The sequence below is a fragment of the Acanthopagrus latus genome, chromosome 5 (assembly GCF_904848185.1).
Source record: "Acanthopagrus latus isolate v.2019 chromosome 5, fAcaLat1.1, whole genome shotgun sequence".
NCBI classification, from domain to species: domain Eukaryota; kingdom Metazoa; phylum Chordata; class Actinopteri; order Spariformes; family Sparidae; genus Acanthopagrus; species Acanthopagrus latus.
This window is the reverse complement of record NC_051043.1, coordinates 3,960,899-3,985,228: the sequence shown is the minus strand read 5'-3', so window position 1 is coordinate 3,985,228 and position 24,330 is coordinate 3,960,899. Positions and strand designations below refer to the sequence as shown.

The window sequence follows — 24,330 nt, the reverse complement described above, 5'->3', positions numbered from 1 at the left end:
TTATATGTCCGTGGCGCACAGTGCACAAAAAATACATCGAGCTCAGCAGTCTGTGGTCTGAGGAATGGGGCTTCCCGTTATTCCAACAAACGATGTCAAGAAATCGCTTCAAGGACATTATGAGGTTCCTGCGATTCAACAGAAAGGAGACCTGATGTCTGCAGGACGATAAGTTTGCCCTGGTCCAGGCCACATGGGACAGGTTCATACAGAACAGCTTAGCCTGTTACAAACATGACTTACGTCCTGCTCCCGACCTGCTGAGGACGTGAATCACGTTCGCGCTATCACTCACTCATGATTCGCATTGCTGAGGATGTGATTCTCGTTCATGTACTGTGCTGAAAGTGGCGCTGTGTCACTCACTCACTCACTCAGGGCAGAGGAGTTGATTCACGTTCAGTAACCGTACTGCTAAAATTAGCGCTGCGTTGCTAACATAATTTTAATGCATGTATACCACTCAAAGCAGCGCTGCGTCTCCCGCGAATGATTGTGTACTATAGTCCGTGAACGCACCGTCCCTCAGTAAGTGAACGTGGACCTCAGGGCTGAATGATGAACTGAATGACGGATCGTTTGGCTGCTTATCATTTCAGGGAGTTGGAGAGCACTGAACGATTCGGTGAACGGATCTTTTCATTTCTTTCAATCTTGTCATTTATAGGACAAGAAATATACGTTTTATCATGTAGACAAACATCAAGTTTCAATTTGGTTGTTTTTTGGGGCTAATAAGATGATGTTTGTGCCATAACTTAAAGCCAAGGGGAAACTGTGGCAGAAGCCCATAATGCCAGATGCTGCTCTATGCCTTCGTTTCATGCTGCTCCTGACCACTCGAGTGAAGCTGCCTTGTTATGACTGACCATCAAAGTAAAGTTACTGTTTTGCCATGATGACCTTATGGTGTTATGTCTATGTATTATATTATTAAACCACCTCAGACACACACTAACTTCAATCAAATCTGCAGTTTTGCAGTGTTTGCTTGTGTTAGATTATTGACATCTAGGTTTGAAGAATGGCATACTCTACACTACACTCTACACTCTATACTATCAATGGAAAATGATAGTGGCGATGGCTTTAAGACGTAAAATGCCAAGATCAAGGTAAGAATAACACACAGCTGCATAAAAAAAAGATAATCTTTGTAGTCCAACTTAAAATCCAGTAATAGCTAGCGGCAGCCTTTGGCTAGCGACACAAACTAGTAGACTGACCAACTTCACAAACTAGACACAAACACTTTGTAAGCCATAATCAACAACTTATCCAGTAACGAGCGGTGCATTAGAGCATGGCTTGTAGGATATCTTAATTCACAGCATGTAATACAAGGCTACAGATTCAACTGAAATAAAATGTGCTTCTCATAGGCTGGCTCTTGCCTGCCAATGATAGTCCACTGACTGAAAACTACGCAAGTTGGTCGGAGCCGCAACGACACATCTTCTGCACACACCCACACACCAGCAGCAGGAATGTAGTAATTTGGTCAATTTGAGGCATTTGGCCGCGTCATCCTCCAGCGCCTTTCTTTTTTCTCTCTCTCCCTCTCGGCACCGCCTTTTCTCTTTTTTTATACCTGGGTTGGGGTCCATCATCTAATCGTTGAAGCTTTGTCTCCTCTCCCGGTCCGCTCACCACACACACACACACACACACACACACACACACACACACCGCAGCAGCTACCAGACACACGTCACACACCCCTTCCTCTACACACTGTCTGTGTGGTTGATACGGACTGTTGGGGCGGGTGTTAATCGAAACAAAACCAGTCGTCTTGTCCTCCTCACATACTACTTGGCCTGTGGCCTGGCCTGCCTCTCTGACTTAGAAAAAAAAGTCAGATAACCGCGGCCAGTCGAGGCCTGCCAGGTGGCAATTTGGGACCAGGCGTTTAATTCCTCCCTCTCAAAAATCCGGGATGAAAATGTCACAAACTTCGCCAGCTTCTCTGTGAATTCTCTGGCATCTTTCTGCAAGTGTTGCAGTGGAGGAAATGATTTAGCAGCACTCGCTGAAAACAGAGAAACGTCTAGCGGCTGCTTCGCCCGAGTTTTCCTCTGCATATTTTACAACAGAAAGTTTTAATTTCAAGTCATACTTTTTACTTTTTTGCTGCACCGGAGCCATGGCGATCATCAATGTGATATTGACTGGTGAAGAAGAAAAACATGCAGTGTCAGTGGTCACGTCTTCTTTCTTGATTAAAAAACAAACAAACAAACAAAAAATAGACCCGGAAGTTATTTACCAAAATATACACCTGCACCCGGCGTTTAAAGGGGACCCTACAGTTAATTGAAACCCGGCTATTATATAGTAATATACAGTAACTAGCAACTCCCATTATAGGAGGTTGTAATGTTAACATTACTAACGTTAGCTGGGCTCCTAACGTTAGCCGGATGCACTGCCCTGAGTTCTGAGATATATGGATACTATTCGAATTCTGAGCTACCCTGAATATTCATAACGGAGGTTGTCGTGCGCGTTAGGCAGTCATTCATGGCAAGTGAACCTCTGACATTACAGACTCAAGGTAATCTATCACAGCAGCCTTGACATTTCGTCTGCCTCCTGGAAACCTCTGTAGTCTCCACCTGGGGATGGGTACTTCCTTCAAACTGCTGTTACCACTCTGCTTGGTAGCACTCTTCTGTGACGCTTTCCCAGGCGCTCAACTCCCAGACCCTACTCCAGAGTGATGCGTTAGGCCACTAGTATGCACTGGCCGGGGGAGGGGGGCAAAGGTCAATAATACTCAATCATAATGTAACTATGGCAAAATGCAACCTGCAATAAAAAGCAATACCAAACGCAAATCATTCAAAATATATACAGCCAGCATTAAAATAATTGTTTGGGCTACTTACTCGTCAGATACCTGTCCATCTGGTCCTGCTGGGGTGGGTCACTGCTTCCAGTTGATTTTGGGGACATATAAAAAAAAGTCTGTAGCACTGTCTGATTTATAAGAGAGGGGAAATCTTCAATTTATGAAGCATAGCGCAAATTCATGCAGGACATGGAAGTCATAAGCCCCAGCTGACAGCCAGCTGATCAGATCAGCACCAGTCTCCGACCAACCACATGCACTCTTCCAAATTTGGCGGTCCATTTAAACCCAAGCCGTCATTCACTGATCTCTCCTTCAACACTGCTGCACGCGCATCACTGCCGCCGGCAAGCTTAAAGCTAGGGTCTGTAATGTTGTTCAGAAACACATTTTGTTATACTGGGTGAAATGGTCCTGCTGTCCTGAGAGTAGTCAATACATTATGTATTCAGAAAGAGGAACGGACCTCTGTGGCAGCTGCAGGACTGAGAAAAAGCTGACCAATCCGTGCTTTTCGGCCCGAATAGCACGGATTGGTCAGATGCCTTCATGTCTCGTTCTGCCTGCGCCCCCCTCTGTCCCTCCCTCCTCCGCGTGCACACGTTACGTTTCACTGATGCCGGAAACATTCAGCACGCTCTGCAGTTGCAGGAGAAGGCGTTCATTTGGTTACAATGGCAGAGAAAATGCAGCCAGCGTTACTTGTAACAGCTCACCTGCTAAACAGGCAAGGAAAAGAAAGCCTGAGGCAGAAATGGCTGCGACGAAATAGGCTCTGGATAAAGAAAGAAGTGAGACCCGAGTCAACATCGGTGCAGCGTTTGAGTGGTGGAGACAGCAGGGGCATGTGAAGGACCTGAACAGTGATGCAGAGTTTGCTCTCTTACTGTTGGACAGGTAATGATTTGTTTTGTTTTGAGGGGATTTTTTATTTTCATGAAATATGTATGGTTTGCCAACTTGGCTAGGTTTGTATGTTAGTGGTCTTTGTTCATCATCCCTGTTCTTTGGTAGTTCAATAAATAACTTAAGTCACAGTATTTGTGTTTTCTTCATGACAGAAATGGACTTCAATGTAATCAGAAGTAACATCTTTAAAATATAAGCTTATTCATTTTATATGATATATTGATTAATCAATAGAGGTGGTGCCGTGTCTAAAGAGTGCTTAATAATATCTCATTAGCATACACACACAGCAACTTGCAATGAACTTGCAATATAACATGTCAGTCATGTCTTTCAAATAATGGACATTCATTATGCAGTTAAAGTGTCTTACAGTGGCCTTTAATTCACTCAACAAGTTTACGATTCTCTTTTTTTGTATCTGCCTCCTCATCTGTATTCTCATAGACACACAGTTAATGTAATGATGGAGAGATGTTGGGTGTAGCTCCTCACAGATCATCACGTTCGCAGAGCTCATCAGTGGAGAAGCTGTTTTACAGTTACAGCTTTGTCCAGCATCCAGCCTTCAATCCATCTCTCACCTCTCAATAAACTAATGGTTCTAATGTGTCAGAATGGATCTCTAGAGGGCTCCGGCCTCCTCTCTAATCCACTCTGTGTGCTCACCTTCCCATACAACAGATTTATGGCCTTGTTGGTGCTGGAAAAAACACATTGATTTCTTCTTTTTTGTTTGTTTTAAAGTTTGCTGCCTGAGCAGAATAAACTAGAAAAAAAAAACAAATTCACTCAAGCCTGGTGTTTCACAAAAGCTAAAGCAGTTGAATAAAGCTTTTATCAAAGATGTTGTTTTCCCCCAGTTTTTAACATCACAGCCTGGCACCTTTATATATATGAATAAACATCAGTACCTGACAGTTATCGTTGGCACTAAACTGGGTTAAGCCTGACATCAGTCTTCTTATCTTATGTTGTCTTGAACAGTATAATAGTGAACTTGACAGAGAGAAATATCAAACTGATTTTAGTCATTTGGATATGAGAAGAAACACACAAAAATGTTCTCCGATTCCTCTCAGACGTGAGGCACGTCAAGAAGTTCAGGAGGCAGTGCAGCTTCTTTCAAGGCCTTAAGCTCCATGAAGAGCTCAGAGTTGAGAGAGAGCTGAACATCAAACTGATTTTTCAGCTCAACCGGTTTGTCTTGGAGAAGGTCGTTCTTCGGCTTCTCCACCTCAAGGTCAGTTTGAAACCTCTGCCTGGTGTTATTGCTCACCTGAGTAGCTATCTTTGCATTGCTGAGAGTTACATATTTGCTGCACTTTCTCAGCTGCTCTAGCTCTCTGGCTGTTTCTTTTCCCCTGTTGATAGACACCATGATTTCTGCCACCCAGGACCTGTGAAAGTGACGATCTACGCCAAGCTATGAGGGGCCGTTTGTGGACATTATTCAGAATTCCCTCTCACACACACGTGAAATGATCTCACAAACTACTGAAATGCTCTCACACACACTACTGAAGCGCTTGCATACACACTAAAGAAGTCAGGAGTATGAATTTCAAAGATGTATGAGGCTCCTTTCATATTAAACAGAGGGGGAACAGTATCTGACAGTAATATTCCAAGCTGTCAGGATGTGTTCCCCCTGTTGTAAATGGTCCAGTTGAATGATATCAGCCTTAAAATCACAGGACTTATCTGTTGTGGGGAAAGAAGTTAGGAATATGAATTTGAAAGATGTATGAGGCTCCTTTCATTTTGAACAGAAGGGGAACAGTATCTGACAGTAGTATTCCAAGCTGTCAGGATGTGTTCCCCCTGTTGTAAATGGTCAAATTGAATGATATCAGCCTGAAAATCACAGGACTTATCTGTTGTGGTGAAATAAGTCAGGAGTATGAATTTCAACTGACAGTAGTATTCCAAGCTGTCCCTAGATCCCATATCAACACACCTGGTTTGCGCTATTGTATCCTGGCCTCCCTCTTTCCCTTCCTCTTCCTTTGAGTCTGACCATTTGTAATTTAAATCAAATTTGATTTGTGGAAATATGTCCATCTTTGCGGTGCAACATTTGCCACAATCCTTGAAAAGTTGGCAACGTTAATTAACGGTAATTAGAACGCCTGCGCAGTGGAGTGATGCTTCTGTAAAATAATGTCCCAGTCCGGTTGTACTCTATATCAGCACTCATAGAATGTCTGTTGTCCATATTTTATATATATATATATATATATATATATATATATATATATATATATATATATATAAGCAAGGGTTGAAGTACTTCAAACTGAGCAAAAGCACATACATTTGCCTGTGCTACTGATGGTGCTACTGGGTACATGATTTAATATGCTGAGTAATTTTCCATACTCTACCTATGTGTCAAGTATTAAGACTTTAGCACTGACATTATAGTAAGAACGATTGCCAAAAGCTGATATGTGAGTAAGTTACATGGTATATGAAACAAAACAGTTGGAACAATGTTTCAATATGCAAAAGTGTACGGAAGAAGAAAAAGAATTAGAATAATAAAGATGCCTCATTGCAGCAATCCCACAATTAACTGAAGATGTAACTCATCATTCAACAGGCCCATCACTGTCTTTGCTATAACAAAGTCTATATGGGTCAAATTTCACCTGGCTGAACTCCAGCTATTTGCAAACCAAAGAGTTTCTGAGCCACAGTGTCACCTGACACATTAAGCACATTTTGTGGAGGACATGAAAAAGTCCGGAGTATATGGGGTCTACAGAGCGCGTTGATGGTTTGGTAGATAGAGATGGTAGATAGGCTTACTGATGGCTGTGATGTCCCGAAATTATCTGTGTTGCAGAGCTGCATTTTCCCCGTAGCCAAATAGCGGAGTGTTGCCAAACATTTTAACTCCGGCGTTATTGGATTGTTTCAGTTGGTTGGGGACATCATCGCGTCTCCAACCAATTCAACCACAACTTCAATCCCTTCGCGGTCCATCCAACATCGTTTTAATAATTCCCTGTCATTTAGTGTCTCCAAAACATTCAGCTGTGACTTGGTCTTAACGAGTTAGGAGTCCACTGGACTACTTCTAAGGTCTCCCAGACTTAGGTGCTACTTTTAGGCCTAAAATGTTTTGTGAATATTTATTTTTAAAAATTAGGAGTCCTAAAGTTATGACTGACACGCCCATAATTTTTAGGAGTTGCTCCTAAATTCGCCTGTTAGGAGCTACTTTTCTTTGTGAATACGGGCCCAGGCGATATAATACAACTATATAATAATTTACTCACAAGTAAATTTGCAAAGAAGCGCAGTTGGAGACCGCTGAGAAAGTTAGAGACAAGAGAGACAATGAAAGCAGCAAACCTCGCGAAAAATGAACAATGAATCCCGCAAAATGATGTGCGGTCAATATGAGCGCTTATGGCCAGAATAAGTAAAACATATAATATTTTCTTTATCTTTTGTGTAATTTATGTAAAAACTATTCTAAATTAAAATACAGACACTTTCAGGAAAAGTCATGTAACGACAGTATTGCATTTTTTCATTCAACAAGTTATTGCACGTATAAATTTGAAAACAGTCAAAATAACCACTTCCGGTGATCTGATTGGTGCAGCGTCTGGCAATCTCCTCCAATCATCTACCACCTTCCAGACCATCCGTCTGTTTAAATAGCTGCCCTCAGGTGTGATCTGGCCTTTCGATCAACTGGCCTCATGTGTATTGTGCTCCCCTGTGTAAACGTGTTTGAGCTTTGGTTGGTGATCTACAAGTGTAAGATCTTTGTGTTTCCTGTGTTGCCATAATCTGTGAACTGTTGTAAGGAAATGGGGCAAATATCTTAGTGGGGTTAACTGACACCAACTGGACACCTGTAGATTAATTTTTTTTTAGACACACTAGGTTTAGAGGGTGCTGCTTATTTTGTTTTTTGATTATTGATGAATTGATTTTGAAGTAGCTATCTCATTTTGGAGAGATCTCTTAAGATATATTTATTTCTTTGAGTTAAGCAGCATCCAACTGCCCTTCCTTTGTTCCTTTTGTAAAACCTTCAAATAAATAAATTGCAATTTTACCCAAACCGTTCTGGTTCTGAAATGAGAACTCTCATTGAGCTCCTTTATGGGAGCAAGATTTGAGCAGTGAAATTTTCCTCTTGGATTGCTCCTCAGAGACAGACAGAGTTGGTATAGAGAGCAAACATGGAGGTGTTTAATATCCAGTGATGACTTTGGCCCCTTAGTGTTTCCTGTATATGTCCCCTGGGAAAGATATTAATTTACATTATGAAAACTGCAGAAATTAGAGCTGAACCTTGAAACCTAACACACCAGCATCTAGCACCTCTCCTGACACCCACGCATCACCATTTATGTGTCCCGTAATCCATGGCAGAGACCAACACATGCAGCATGGAGCTGTCTGTGGGGCCATAAATCCTGCCTCAGTTTATTGAGTGAAGAGGATTGCAGGGCAAACTGTGTGCAGTTGCCTTCCGCTGTGGCAGACTTGCACTCTAATCCCTGTTTGCAAGGTCAAGAGATATTTTAATAACCGCTGGTCACAGTCAGATTAAGTGCTCATCTTTATTAAATCCATCCACACCTGTTCAAGGCGGAACCATTGTTTCCCAGGGGGAAAGGCTTGGAAATAAAGAAACAGTATGTTTCTACAACATGATTCACTACACAGATGAGAGTATCTATGTATTGTCTTTGTTCGTCTATCTTTTCTAACAATACAAAGAGTGGATCACCAAATGGGCAGAGCAGGGAACTGCTACACAGTCTCACTGCTTCCAACTTGCAAAAAAGGCAATGTTGAAATCTTTTTCCCACTGCAGCATGTTTGTTTTGCTTTTCAAGTATATTCTTCTAAATGTTGACATAGTGAAAGTGTGAATAAGGTTAGGTTAAATGGTGCTAAATCACTAAATTTTAGTCATGACCACACCTTTCTATCTCCACTGAGTTGTAAATGAGCACCATTTGAACTTTTGAAGAGTGGCAGCTGTATCTTTTGACACAATACTGTACCATTTGCTCAAATAAATAAAGTATGTTTTTCCAAAGGTTTTAGCTCCAAAGGTTCACCTTCACAGATTAGGAGACCACACACTTGATGATAACAAAAGACAGATCGCACAAGATCTCTCTCTGCTGATCTTATAGTGTGTGGTGTTGTCCGTAGTGCACACCACACACTAACCAATTCTTCAGTATCAGGTTCTTCAGACCAAAACCAAAACAAAACGACTATGGAAAATTCATGGAGACGGAAAGAGTGTGAGCTGTATGCGTTACAGCGCAGGATTTACAGTCGCAAATATTAAACATGTTCATTATTTACGATCTCTCCTTCCGACGCCTTCTGAGCGGATCTGACCGGAGAAAATCACTCTTAACACACCCAACACCACAGGTAAATCAGACACGATGTCCTTTGCAAACATCAGATGAACAAAATCGGACAAAAATCGGCCCGATTATCCTGTAGTGTGTACCCGTCTTTAACTGTGATGGCTTTGGAGAGGTGCTGATTCACATTTGTCATTGTCATTTGGACATTGTACAGATCATGTTTTATGTATGTTGTGAAACGGTATCACATGCTTCTGTTTAGTCTGCCCCATTTAATTATGGGATACTAATTCTAAAAATTAGTCTCTGAAATGACTGTAAAGTTCAACTAACACCCCTGTAAAATTGCATTGTTTTACTAGAACTAGGTGTACCTCATAAACTGCCAGCTGAATACAGTACAGCTGCTGTGTGTTGCATGACTAAACTTTACAAACATAAACAGTGCAACATTACTTTCAGACTATCCAAATGAAGGAATACCTTTTGAAAGACTTCAACAGTGTTTGTCAGTTCTTTTTGGTAGCTAGGGTTAGCGATTCCTTTGTGCTCAATAAATTCACCTTTCAAATCTGCTGTCGGTTTGGCGTCAAGTTTTGGGTCCACCACTCCAATCATCACAATACATGGATACATATAGCAATATAAAACAGGAGTTTAGGATTCTATCTTTAGTAAAACACATAGATTAAACACAGTCATCAAAAGAAAAGAGGAAGAATGCACTGCCATTAATACTCACAAAAATGTTATAATTAATTTAAAAAGAATTACAGTACAGCGGCGTCAAAAACACATATAAATACATATACATAAAATACATAAAAGTTTTTTAAAAAGTCACATACAACTCTCACCCTCTGTTAAAGCCTCTCAAGCTACTGTCCATTTACCAGTCTGGAACACATTAGCATAACAGAAATGAGCTGAAGTAAAATAAAATAACTTAAAATGCATCACCAATGTAAATCTATGGGCACCTTAACAACAATATGCATATGAAACATATGAAGGGAAATCACTGTGTGTGCCTCTTGGCCACTGTGCTGATGGTTTGTTACGATGATGTCACCTGTATGTGAGCTACTAGCATCAATCACGCTAACATACAGTAAACAGCTAACCTGGTATGTCTAGCCTCCTGTCAAGCAGTGAATGATTGAATAATGAAGAGACCTTAATGGCTCTCCTTGCAGGACATGCCTCTGTTAATATATGACCACTTACAGCAGACATTAACTGTCCTCTTTCTGTTTAAAGAGTGCAGACATTAAAAAGAGGCAAACACCTATGGACATAAATATTCACACTATTCAGATTAACAGGCCTGAGAGAATGTTGTCAGAGCAGTGAAATATAGTCACTCCTCATTTGAGACGCACTGTAATGGGCTTTACATCCCTCCGGCTCTTTGTGCTGACAAAAAGGAAAACACATCTTCTTAATTGAAATGCTCGTTTACTGCTACCACTACATTTAAAACTACCTTTCAATCCAGACAAGTCCCTGTCAGTAACTCACAGCCTCCGTGATGACAGTAAAATAGTGTAATTAATGTTATTTTTAAATTACGATATTTGATAATTAAAAATAAAGTTGTGCTGCTGAAATTCCAGTTAACCTCCTCTGTTTGCATAATACTGTATATTAGTGTCTAAAAAAAAAAAACAAAAAACATGCAACATTTTCCAGATTTTGATTGGCGTAAGATGGAGAGCAGGGAGTTGTCTGACTTTTTAACAATTTGTAAATGCAGAAATATTGACTTCCTCACGCAATGAAAAGCTACTCCAGAAAATTAGTGACAGTCTGCCAGCTTCTCTAAATTGTCCTACAGATGCATGGTGCACACTTTCTGCTACTGCACTTGAATTCGAGCTTAAAGGAAAGACAGGCTGACAGATTGCCTCACATCAGAGATTAAGTGCTGTTGGTGACAATCACTAAAAACCCTTATAACAAACCCTTATAACAATGTGAGAGACAGAAACCATTTCACATTATTTTGTATCACTCACCAATTTGAATTTTGGTTCAGCAGTCAATTAGATTTTTTTTGTAATGACATTATGTTTTCATTGATAATTGCATACATACAAAAATATGATCAAGTCAGATAAGTAATGTCATTAATTCTTTGTAATTATGAATAATTATTATTCATATTTCTGTATATCTAGAAAGGTATTACATTTAAATTAGCTACAAGGAGCTTTCATTTTGTGTTGATTGTTGATTGCAGCCATTGTGTACAAAAGAGGTATGAGCACCACCACATCCTCTTATAAAGATAAAGTCATCATAACTTTGGCCAGGTGCTCAGAGCCGTTCTTTTTTCTTCTGCATACATAGTGCAGGTCCCCATCTGATGTTTGAGTGGTATAGTGCTCAAGCCACGGCATATAGCCTACATGCACAAGCGTAGTGTCGTACTTCTGGTTTGGCGAATAGTCGGCTTGTCGGTTTCCGGTCAGTTTGTTTGCATGGTAGCGGCGGAGGGGCTCCCAAATGAGTGGTGCTGGTGGGCGAAAAAAAGTACAATGTACGTGGTACATTTAAAGTGATGAAAACTGTTGCCGGCTCAAAGGAACACCGCTGTGTGCCAAGATGCACGGCTTCAAGCCGTTACAACACTGTTTTAAGTTTTCATGGGTTTCCTCAAGATGATTTGCGGTTTGCCTCGTCACCTGAAGACATTAGATTATACACCAGGTAAGATGTACTGTACAACCCCACTAACATTACCTTTCTGTTTCAGTGTTGGACAGTAACTATGTAAATTAAATACCCTGCAGTACTGCAACTTACTCTTATTGAGGTGGTAAATTTCATATAATTGTTTGCTTTGGCCCATCAATTAGGCATCAGTTGTGCATCCTAGGCCTGTTTACCTTGAAGAATAGAAAACAATGAGCACATTAAATGAGAAGCTATGACTGGGCTGTGTCATTTCAACAGCAGTGAATATAAAATGTAAACTTTCACTGATGTACAGGATTTGTGTACTTTGTCTTCCACTGTCTGTCTCTATTTGTTACTACAATGTTCCCTGTGTTTTCTTTTTCTGATGTTGATACTATACTGTAGATTCCCATCTTACAAGCATCTGATGGCATTTTGGAGCCTGATTGAGAGTGCAACCTCCAAAATGATCAGGGCGACCAGCAGAGCCAAGAGAGCGTCTGTCACCAGCACAGTCACTGAAAGCCCAGCCACCAGACCAACTGGAAGTGTGGATGTCTGAAATGTTCTTCAGAATGAATAAAGTGTCTACAGTACTGTGCAAATGCTTTAGGCAAGCACCATCATTCAAACAGAAAATGCATATATACACAAAATCTAACATTAATTATTAAATAGTGTTATTAATTAAGGTTCCATTTAGGTTTAAGAGAGCCAGGTTCCTGCCATGACTCAAATGTATTTTTATATAATGTTTTTATATGGTTTTATTGTTTATTTTATTCAATTTAATTTAGTTTTTTTTTTTTTACTTTTGCAAAAGTAGTAAAATAAAAAATTTAAAAACAATCAATTGTCTGTATGTCTCTGGAACCACTGGTGTACTTTATCCGTTTCTCCCCAACCCTTAGAAACTGCTGAGCTCTTCCTGTTCCTTACATACCTGTCCACTGGCTGCACACAGAGGGAACTGGCTCATCGCCTTAAAATACTCAGAGCAACAGTAAGCCGCATCATGGTCACGTTGGCCAACTTTCTTTACAGCCTGCGGGGCTCTGTCTGTTTTTGGAAGTCTCCTGCAGCTGTTAAAGCAAATCTTCCACCTGAGTTCAGTGCATACAGTGACACCCAGGTCATCCATGACTGCATGGAACTACGGTGTCAGACGCCGTCTTCCCTGGTCCTACAAATTGAAGTGTTCTCACATTACAGGTCACATTGCACTTTCAAGGCAATGGTTGGCATGTCCCCTCACGGAGCTCTCACCTTTATCTCACCCCTCTTTGAGGATCCCATGAGAGACAAGGAAGTATTCCGTCAGTCTGGAATAAAAAACCTCCTTACCCACAACACAGCCATCATGGTGGAGTGAGGTCGGAAAACCACGTGACTTTTCTCAGCCAATCAGCGGATATCAGGCTACGCCACAGATAGTGACATCACAACATTGGACCAACCAGCAGCAGCCATGGGCGTTTCTAATTTCCCGCTTTCACCGGACGCGTGAAATACGGCTTTGTTACACTTCCTGCTTCTGGACCGACAGTCGTAACTTCAAAACTAACCATGGTAAGTTGATGAACTCGCACATTATACGTTTGAATAACTCTGCTAAGAAGAATGACACGATTAGCCATTGAGGACGAGCTTCAGAAAGGGGGGTTGTAATCCAAAAGGCGCTCCAGTACCCAAAGGGAGTGATGCTGTGGTCTCTGGAGACCATTCAGCCTTTTGCTGAAAGGGCTAAGGAGGACATAGTTTATGGTGATGCAACAGGGAGCATCATTAAATAGGCAAAGGGGGAAATCCGCCTTTTTATATTTATGAAATGGTGGTCAGACATCCTTTCAAAGGTGGGTCGCCAGTCCACATTTGTCACATGCGACCACACAACAGCATCTGTGTCATGTTTTCTGGGGTCATTCATGACAGACTGCATCAGATGCCATGGAAGGCAAATCAAGAAAAGGTGTGTGATGTACATATGTGATGGATCTCTGGTCCTCATGGAGTCCATATCACAGAACTTTTGTGGAAGGAGTCTGTGAGAACTTCTGTCAGTGTACTTTGACACTGTCAGTGGACAAGGACAGAAAGAGGCCTACCACATACCTATTCTACACTGATGCCTCAGCCACATCATGAAGAATGCAAAGGACCTGGTTTATGATGTGTATTTATGTTTGACATGATAGGATGTTCAAATGTCTTTAACTTTTAGTACGTATTTACTTTTTTTCAACAGTGCTTACTGTTACGTGTGGCCAAGTTAGTGCCCTATGTGTGTGTGTGTGTCCTCTGTCTCCGCCCTGCTCCGCCTTCCTGAGCTCAGGTGTGGGCAACCACCTGAGCAGGTAAAAGGAGGCAGTATCAGGGCGTCTCTCTCTCTCTCTCTCTCTCTCTCTCTCTCTCTCTCTCTCTCTCTCTCTCTCTCTCTCTCTCTCTCTCTCTCTCTCTCTCTCTCTCTCTCATTACAGGTGTGTTGCAGGAGGATGGAGTCTGCGCTGGCCTCACAGTCTTTTTCTGTTTTCTACTTTGTTGTTGATTTGAGTTTGGGTTCAGTTCCCTGGCCTGTTAGAGTGCCAGGGCTTTGTTGTTTTAATTTGGGTTTGAGTTCCTGGTAGTCCTGTTTTCGTATCTTTTTGTTTTCTTTCTCTAAGTAGGTTTAGTAGTTGATTAGGCAGCTTTAGTTGGGAGGATTCCCCAGATGCGATGGTCATGGCTGGTCTGGGGTCTCCTTTCTCTTTTTTTTCAGTTTGACCAGGAACTCTTGCCCCTTTTCTTTTGTTAAATAAAAACATTTCAACTTGACTGTGTTGAGTCTGGCCTCTTTTTGTTCGAGTCTTTGGTTGTGTTCGGTTTGGGGCCGTAACACTTACAAACACTACCACCTGGCTATGCACGTCTTCGGGCTGATGGCACAAGCCACCACACTCAATGAGCTTGATGACATAGTCCGCAGCACTACTGTGGTGTTCTCAAGCTCATGCAGCGGGCAGGAGGTTGAAAAACATTTTCACAACCTGCAAACACTGACCAGAGCTGGACCCCCTGAAATAGATGAGAGAGGAACAGAGGAGGAAAACTTTGTGGTAGGTAATCAATTCTAAAAATAGCGCATAGCATTTTGCTCTATGATTGAAAATGTATGATGAAAGAAGTAACAATATTTATGACGGGGAGCTGTTGCTTTTTCTAACAAAGGTAGGTCTCAGTATTTTGGCTTGGTGTTGTCAATTTCTGTGCTAATGAATAAAAGTTTAAAAACAGGTAATAATCAAAAAACAGCTAGAAGCTTGAACAGTCAGTTTTAGATTTTTGAATGTTGGTTATGACGTTTAATTGAATAAACACTGTGAATGTACATGGTAATCAACAATAATACTAAAATTCCTTTGTGAAAACTACAACGTTAAGAAAAGAAAATCATTGCCTTTTGCATTTTCATTCCCTTTTTTTTTCTTTATCTGTCACTCTTCCTGTCATGGATACTTCATGATGTAATGTATTTCATTTGCTAGTTGACTTTAGCCGCCATGGTACAGGCCCTTTGTACGAAAGGCTAAAGAAAAGATACAAAATAAATTTAAAAAAAAAAAGAACACAGGTAAAATCAATCAATTACTAATCATTATTAATAAACTAACTTTTGCAAAAACAATTTTAGGTCAGTTTTGCTAGTTTTTCCTCTCATTAGTAGCAAGCAGGGTGTCAATTAACTGGTTCAATCAAAATGAGTGATCAATACATGTTTTTTAATACATTTTTGGAATGATGATAACTGAATATGTATGAAAGGTAGACCTTTTCTTTTTTCATGCATGTTCTATTAATAGTTCAGAATAGCCACATAGTGTAAACATTCAGAATTATTATTTATTTTTATACAATAATTTTAGTTATTATGTTCATTACCATAACAAAATGACATGTTTTACACTAAATCTTTCCTGTAGTGTAAATTTCACAAGTGAATAAAAAATGTCAGTTCAGTAATCTGAGAAGACTTGACAAATAGTTCCTGGACAAAAATAAAATTGGGTGACTGGAAAGGTGCTTGCAAATAAAATGTATTATTATTATTAATATTATTACAGCAGCTGTTAATCATCTCTTCCAAAAACTATGACCCCCTGAGGTTTGGGTTGATCAGCCTTTCCCAAAACAGTGAACCTTTGATGTTTTGTTAAGACTCTAAATTCCATCTTGTCTACCTTCCTGTAACACCTCAGGCAGAGAGTATTGCCCCTTCCTGATCCTTACCCCAAAAGGGGATTCTCCCTACATAGGATGCTGACCAGCGTATGGAACAAAAAAAAAAAAAAACATACAGTGTTTTCATTTCATTTGTCACGGTATTATGATAGTATTATACGTTTTTAAATGTATTTTATTGTATTTTTTAAAGCAGGCTATTTTGGAAATGCTTCCATGTACCACTAGAGGGAGCCCTAGCATCAAAGTTTGAGAAAGGCAGATCTAATGCATGGACTGTTCAACAAAGCAAAACTGAGGGGTGCCCTCAGGAAAACAAAGATGTCATCACCAGGAATAGATCAGACATGATATACTATGGCAAATCAGCTCAGTGAATCATCTGATATAATGTTGACAGGGTTATATAATGAAGTTTGGGAAAAGGGGAAATTACCACAGATATGGAAAGAGGTGGTTGTACCAATACATAAACCAGGGAACTATAGGCCTATTGCCCTAACATCTAATATATGTAAAATAATGGAGAGAATGATACATTAAGGATTAACATACCATGTACATGTATGAAGATATCAAAGGTAGAAATACCATGGACCCTGCTCTATGTCTAGAGCATGAAATAAGGAGAGCACAAATGAATAGGGAAAGTGTTGTAGCCATCTTTCTTGATATAGATATAGATAAGGCCTATGATTTCATGTGGAAGGAGGGTTTTTTTAATTAAGTAATTAAGTAAATTAGAGGTCAAAGGCCTGATGTATAAACGGATCGGGGACATTATACGTCAAAATATCAATTTCAGTAAGAGTAAGGAAGTGTTATTCTGAAAAGGGATGCTTCCAGCCAATATAGTAAGTCTTTTGTTATTTTCTATTAAGATCAATTATTTTTTTCAGAGCTTGTTCTTCTCTTCATTAGCTAAGGTAGCTGCCTGTGGTCCCAAAACGCTTAAGGCCCCAATGATACTAATGTTCTGTAATCTCCTTTTTAGGTGGTGCATCAGGGCACTGATGTAAGGGCTGGCAACCTACAATTAGCAGAAAAGAAAAGTAAAACTCCCAAATTCTTCAAAGAGCAGACAATCTAAAGCACTCTTCCACAAATTTAAAATGCCCTCATTGAAAATGGCATGTTCAAATGAACAAGTTTAACACCAGACTCTGATGCGAGTTGGAGTTTGGCATCGTATTTACTACTCCCTTACAAAGGCGTGCTGGCCGAAATCTGGTTTTAACATGCCGTTTAAATGAAGGCATTTTAATTCATTGGAAAAGTACCTTGGATTCTCTTTTGCTGTTTGAAACTATGAAACCCCAAACCAAAGAGCACCTTCAATCTAAGACCTAGCACACTTCTAATCTGGGGGGGACCAAAAACATTTACCTCTCACAAATATTGTCCACTGCTCCTCCCGTAGCAGGTCCCCAACACCCTGTCCTCTCCTGTTCCTCTCCTCATGATGGATCGTGAAGGCTCAGAGTGCAGGGGGTCAACAAGGTCTTGGACAGGAAGGACCCAGAGAGTGGATTCTCTCCTGCATCCTTGATGCGTCTGAGGCTCTCAATTGTTATGGGAACCTAAAGTTAAAGAGATTTTAGCATCAGATTGCTGTAAATATAACCTTACAGTATAATGTCTCCAATAGTAACCAACAGTATCATAGAAAGACATAATATAAACATGAACTCTATAATATTATAAACTAATTATAACACACCTGCTCCTTGATGTGAAGGAAGTTGACATTTGCCTGTTGGAAGACTTTTGAAAGCCATGCAAGATGTGGCAATATGTCAGCCTGGAGGTGCACCAACTGTGAATGATATGTAATAAATAATATACCTTCATCTTCAAGTCAGACAGTCACAGGGTGGTAGCCACTGCCTTCAGTGCTGCTGTCAGTTTGCACTGTGATGGAAGAACAAGTTTAGTTCCTGCAGGTTGGTCCCAGAAGGTCGCCATGTATTTCACATCATTTGATGCATCCTCACAGGCCAGGGCAAGGCGATGGGCGGCACCGGCCACAGCAACAATCATGGGGAAGCTGTCGGTCAGCTGCTTAGCAACCCCATTTACACACCCTGTGTTTACATGTCAAATAACACAACAAGGCAAATTACACACACATTTGTTTCTTAAAAACACACTAATATGGAATAGTGAAGGGATCATACCCATCATAACCGCTGCCCCATCAGTGCCAAGCAGTAGGCGATTTGTTAATTTTTAACAGGGGGGGTGGTCCAATGGGAGCACCACCCTGCCCCGACACACGTATGTACACCTCCCAAAGTACACTGCAGGACGCCTTAACCATAACTGTGACGTTTGTACTTCTACAATTCCATTTCATCCAGTTATCTTCCTTCTCTCCATACTACACGTCTGTTTATAACTGTATTAAAGTAATGAGTAAATACACCTTCAGATTGTATGCAGTGGACTGAGTTTATTCAGGCAGGGTTTTCTCATGTTTCTCACAATACACTACAAGGGGGTTCTTTTAAGTTACATGACCCACATGAACCCTTGGAATCTTTTACCATCTAAATTCCTTGAAGGACACTCACTGAACATTGTGCAAAATAGCAGAGCCCGACCGAATTATTGGTATTTGCCTTTATAGATTCATCGGCTGATTTATAAGGTTTTAAAAACTTATATTTATAAAAGTATAATGCAAAAAAAACATGCTTGGGGTAATTAAAAAATGGTGTAATGACACAGTTTGCCCAGCAGACTGCGCTTTGACAGGGGATAAAACAGCTGTTGTCAGGAAATGTAACAGCTACCTCACTAATGGACCAGCACAAAAATGACAATGGGCAACACAACGTAAGCCACCATGTTCTGAACAGACACCCTTAGAAATGCTAACAGAAAATGATAACAGGAATCTCAATCAAATGAAAAATGTATTCCTGATAAAGCAGGAAAAATCTCATCCCTGATATTGTTATTCACACCTTTACTAGCTTCTATTACTCCAACTACAGTAGAACCAGGGTATGAAACCTGAACCTGAAGTCTCTTGTATTTATTGCATGTTTGTCTCCAAAGGCCAACTAGGCACATGGATAGCTATGAAAGTGAGGAGGACGCCTACGTCCCAAAAAAGAGAAATGGATACATGATACCCCCATCCAATGGTACAATGGAGTGCATTGCACTCACTCAGGGCTCATCAGATGGACGATCTACCACGATTTCACAATATCAGGTAGAAGTGTAAATCTCGCAATTTCATTCAATTTCAGTTCTTGGTGTTACAGTTATTTTTCAGATGTGAAATGAGAAGTCATAGTCATATTTAAGTATTTTAATCATGACTGAATATCTTTTATACCCCATGCCAAGAATAACACCCCCTCAAGACCACTTCGCCAAGCCATTGAGGTGGCAAATTATATGTAGCCTCGGTCAGCAAACACCCCAGGTCATCAAGGCCAGGCTGTGAGGGTGTGCCCTGAAACCCAGGCGGCTCCAATCTGGGAGCAGCAAGACCTCTCATCGAGGCAACGCCTCAAAAATTCAGCTGTCTGCAGTCAGATGTGTGGATGGAAGAATTACCATTTTTTCAGACTCCACGTGTTACTTAAAGACATATGTTTGATCCTACAACTAACTTATCTCTTGCTTGTTTCTCTCATATTCAGCTTTGCTTCATGACTTGCTGGTGAAGCAAGAAATCATAATTGAGCAGCAGCAGAACATAATAAGAATGGTGCAAGACCTTCATGCAGCCATGCACTGCATGACAAATGGGTCAGCTAACATGGAAAGGCACCATTCTTATTTCCCCCTCCGCAATATCGAGCAGCTGATGGACCTGGAAGGAGACCAGCAGTCTCTTCCTGGACTGAAAAAGGAATTGGTAAACTGCCTTTGATTCGTGTAAGGCACATAAATCCGGCCAAAATCCAAATCCAGAGGAACAGCAGAGGCTCCTCTGACATGGTGATATGATGGTGTCAGGGCTTTCACACACACTTTCATTGATACGAATACTTGGTTTTGAGGAATGACCTCTATTTTGAGCATGTGACATACTTTTGCTTTTGTTGATTGCTGTAGCTGTCAATTTTAGTCCTTGAGTTCATAGCTACATGCTTTATTTGTTAACTACTATCAAGGAATATGACTCTCCTTTGTAGAATGTGTGAGAGAAGACGCCGCGAGATTTGTGGACTTTTACGTGGTGTCCACTGATAACGTAGTGGGCTGGTCTGGACAGAAAATGCCAGGGCTGAATTTTTGTCCCAGTCCACCCCTGGGCAGAGCCGAGGGATCCCATTCCTCATGAGTGACAGACATTTAAATGCAGTTCATGGGACTGAGGATCTGATGAGCTTCTCAGCAGAACGAGACTGGTATAAAAGAATGGATTCAGCCCCCGGTGGGGGACAGTACAAAAGCCTTGTGAGGTACATGAATGTACGAAATACGAGCACAACATGATGACTTAAGACAACATGCCAACACAGATGAACATAAAAAAACACAGCGCCATTCTCATCAATGAGGCTCACTGACGTCGGGTTCAGAGTTTCCAAATACAGCAACACAAGACGGACAAGTGAGCTTGAGGTGGCTACCTATGTTGCCTGTCACACATCAGTGAAAGCTGTAGATCATCTTGGGGAATTAATTTGCTCAACCTGCAACAAAGATGTCAAAATACACCAGACAAAGTACACCTTATTAATCAACAATGTAGTAGCCCCATGTATGTTTAAAGAGTGCTGATTACTCCCTCGTCATTGATGAAAGCACAGATGTTGTATCCGTGAAGAAGCTGTGTATCGTCACCCGCTACTTCAGTATAAAACTGAGCAAAGTTGTGTCCACTTTTTCAGGCTTGATTCATTTGGAGGGTGAGATGGCAGAGGCTTTTGCCTCCACTCTGACCTCATTTATACAGAGTATAGATGGGTTTCTGTGCAGTGTCACCGTAGAAATGCACGTGCAGCCAGGGGGCAGAAAGCAGGACATTTGTCATTGTTTACAAGCGGAGTCAAGCAGTAAAAAATGACAAGGAGTTGTTGTGCTGTGAACTGCACAAACCGGCAAAAGGATGGATTGAAATTTTTTAATATCCCGATGGGATCTCATCCGTTTGCCAAAAAAACGAAGAGGATTATGGCTCCAGGCCATTAAAAGGGCAGATTGGGGTCCTAAAGGCAGCAATAGTCTGTGCAGCACCCACTTTGTGACTGGTATGTTTGTGTTTGCTAACATGAGCTGGATAATAAGTGAGTCAGGACTGCGTATGATTTTACCATAGGTAATGAAACAATATTAGTTTGATTCAGTAGGTCATAGCCTAACTAACAGGCCAACAAATGTGTCTTGTCTTCTACTTAGCATTTGTAAAGTTTAACGTTGGCTCTCTGTTGTAACGTTAAGTTTAGCTTTCGTTGTTAAGTAGCCTACTTACGTTGGTTTAGCTTTCCTTGTTCAGGCTGAAAGTGTCTACAAACAGCTAATGTTACATGTAGTGTACGATTGTCTTTAACTACTATTGGTGCTTACTATGACTGCGCTCGTGAAATAGCAAATAAGTTTAAAAAGGTTAGAACAAACAATAAGCGGAGGTAATCTCATTTCTTCCTCTTATCAGGAGCACCGTCCATGGATTGTGATAGTCCAGATTTTCTTCCATCCATTTTTTCTCACAGCAGCACCAGAGACACCTCAGGAAAGGTAGCAAGGTCAGTGTCATGTCATGCATTTGTAATATTCTACTTTCTGGGTAGCTTGTTAACTCTCTGAGCAAATAAGATCTATTTGTATCACCTTCTTTATTATGTTATTGCATTATCTCTTAATGTGTTGATTATTTTGGGTTTTTAACTTGACTGTATTGTTTGTGCTAGATATGAAAGAAAGAGAAAACGGGATGAAGGTAAGGCCTCTGCTACCTGCCTCACAAGCGAGCCTGAGGCAGATCCTCTAGACTCATCTGAAGATATGCAAAAGTCACACAATTTAGTGTGTGTTTGTGGTGGTCGGGTGAGTAGAGTGATAGGGAAACAGACAGTCTGTGTGTTGCGTTCGTGTCTGTGTGTGTTTGAAAGCTGATGTGTTGCACATGAAGAGTTTATTCATCTCCTTTTTGTGTTGTAGATGAATGGCGACTATAAAGCTCTGAAAAGTGAAGTGTATGCCACACAGATAAAAAATAAACATCTGAAGGAGCAACTTAAGCAGTCCAAGTTTGGGTTTTATTCCATAAAAGACACAAATGTTAAAATATTTTTTTTTCATTGGTTTACAGTCATTACATGTGTTTATGTGGCTGCTGGACATTGTAAAAAGAAGCACACTTGTGCTTAAGGGTGGGTTAAGTTGGGAGAACCACCTCCTTTTGGTTCTAATGAAAGTAAGACTTGGACTCACCAACAGAGACCTTGCCTACAGCTTTGCGCTTCCATTCTCAACTGTATCAAAACTATTAAGAGACTGGCTACCCATGTTGTCCTCAATAGTGAAACCTGATAACGTGGCCTAGTAAGAATGCAGTGCGGGCAAACATGGCAAAGTGTTTTAAACCCAAATTTAGGAATTGCTGTTGTATTATAGACTGTGCTGAGACCTTTATAGAAAGAACGTGAAACCTGGTCAAATTATAAGCACCAAAATACAATTAAATGTCTAAATGGAATCACACCAGCAGGAGCTATATCTTTTTTGTCTAGTGGTTGGGGAGGTTGTGCCTCTGACAAGGTAATAACTTTTGATACTGGCTTTTTTGGATAAACTTGAGCATGGTGACATCAGCAAAGTCACTATGCTAGATGACATTTTGACCATATGTGCTGGTCTTACAAACCTCATGGAGACTGTGGTGGCCCGGCGATAACTGTGTTTAGAGTCAAAAAGATGTACATTACTTTCCATGATTGTGTCAGGCTTTTAGGGCTACTGAGGGCAATGATCACTCACTACCTACTCCCTCTGTCTCTCTCTCTCTTACTCATCACTTTCTCTGTATAGCCTGACTGTAAGATTAACAACAGTTATGAATAACTAAATTTGATCAGACATTGAGACATCACTGAAAGTACAAAAAGGTGGAGAACCACCGCACAGAGCTATTTTATTTATGATAATGGCCATTTTAGGACCAAGGTTATGGGAACATTTAGGAAAAACTGCTTTTAAAGCTGACACGCTACAGTAAATATTAACATGCACTGACAATGTTTTAAATGCAGTATATTGAAGGCAAAGTAATGGAATCAAAATGATATGTAACCAAAAGTGTTTTCAACAATGACAAGTGTAAATAATTAATACTATACAAACTCATCTAACATTTCCACCTGGAAATGTTTTTTCTTTCTTGCTTGTAATTTTTGAGTATTATCATGTTATAACAATATACATAACTGTCTACTATAACAATATATATCTGGCCACTGTATATTCGGCCATTTGCTAACGTCAACCCACTTATTAATAGAACACAGATCTGGAAGTCGGACACCATTTGTCAACTTGTTAAGGTAACATTCATGATCTTCAGTTGATAATCCATTAGCACAGCTTGACAAGCTGTTTATCTCCGCCATACTTCTGTTGCCAAAATGCAGGGTTTTCATTGTGTACAAACAGAAAAAGGGTCTACTGTATTCTGTGTTTCTGTATATTTCAAGATTAAAATATAATATGACCTCTGAGATAAGCTGTTATTTTTCTTTTACTGAATAAAAATAACAAATGTAAAGGTTGGGTTAAGTTTTTTTGCAGTTGTGTATGATACAGTTTAGTATACGGTTTACTATGTTATGGTACCACAGGATGTGTAATACAGAATGTTCAGTACACAGAATGTTCGGTATAGTACCACAAAGTGTACAGTAAAGTACTGCAATGGTTGAGGTACAATCCTGTGGTAAATGTCCCAAAATACCCCTCGAGTACCTCAGGAATGTACTACAGAAATATGTGGTACAGTATCACAGGAACACGAGGTACCAATACCACAGAAATTTCATTTTTTAAATGGTATTTTACCACAGGACATTTTTGTAAGGGGCTGCCCTCTGAAAGTCCGCCCCTCCATGAGAGTCAGTGGAGGCTGTCTGTCTTGCTGCCCTGTTGTCTCCTCTGCTTCATGGAGAAGCTGTAGTAACGTTCCACTGTTACTACACTTTATTTCTTGACCAAAGCCTAATGGCCCTTTCAGACACAGAGACGTTTGAGCTGCACTTGCCGCTGGGTTTTGGTTTGGCCCTGTGCAACCTTAGTTAACTTACACTGTCAAATGCCTTGCTGTCTCGGATGCTGTCAGGTAAT

At 40.6% G+C, this 24,330-nt stretch overlaps 1 long non-coding RNA gene across 1 annotated transcript; it reads left to right on the top strand.

Moving 5' to 3' along the window:
* The first annotated feature begins 18,869 nt into the window (after positions 1 to 18,869).
* Positions 18,870 to 23,604, top strand: LOC119019724. Its single transcript, XR_005075134.1, has 3 exons — positions 18,870 to 21,245; positions 21,650 to 21,740; positions 21,906 to 23,604. It is a non-coding gene; the product is annotated as an uncharacterized LOC119019724 (long non-coding RNA).
* Positions 23,605 to 24,330: the final 726 nt, after the last annotated feature.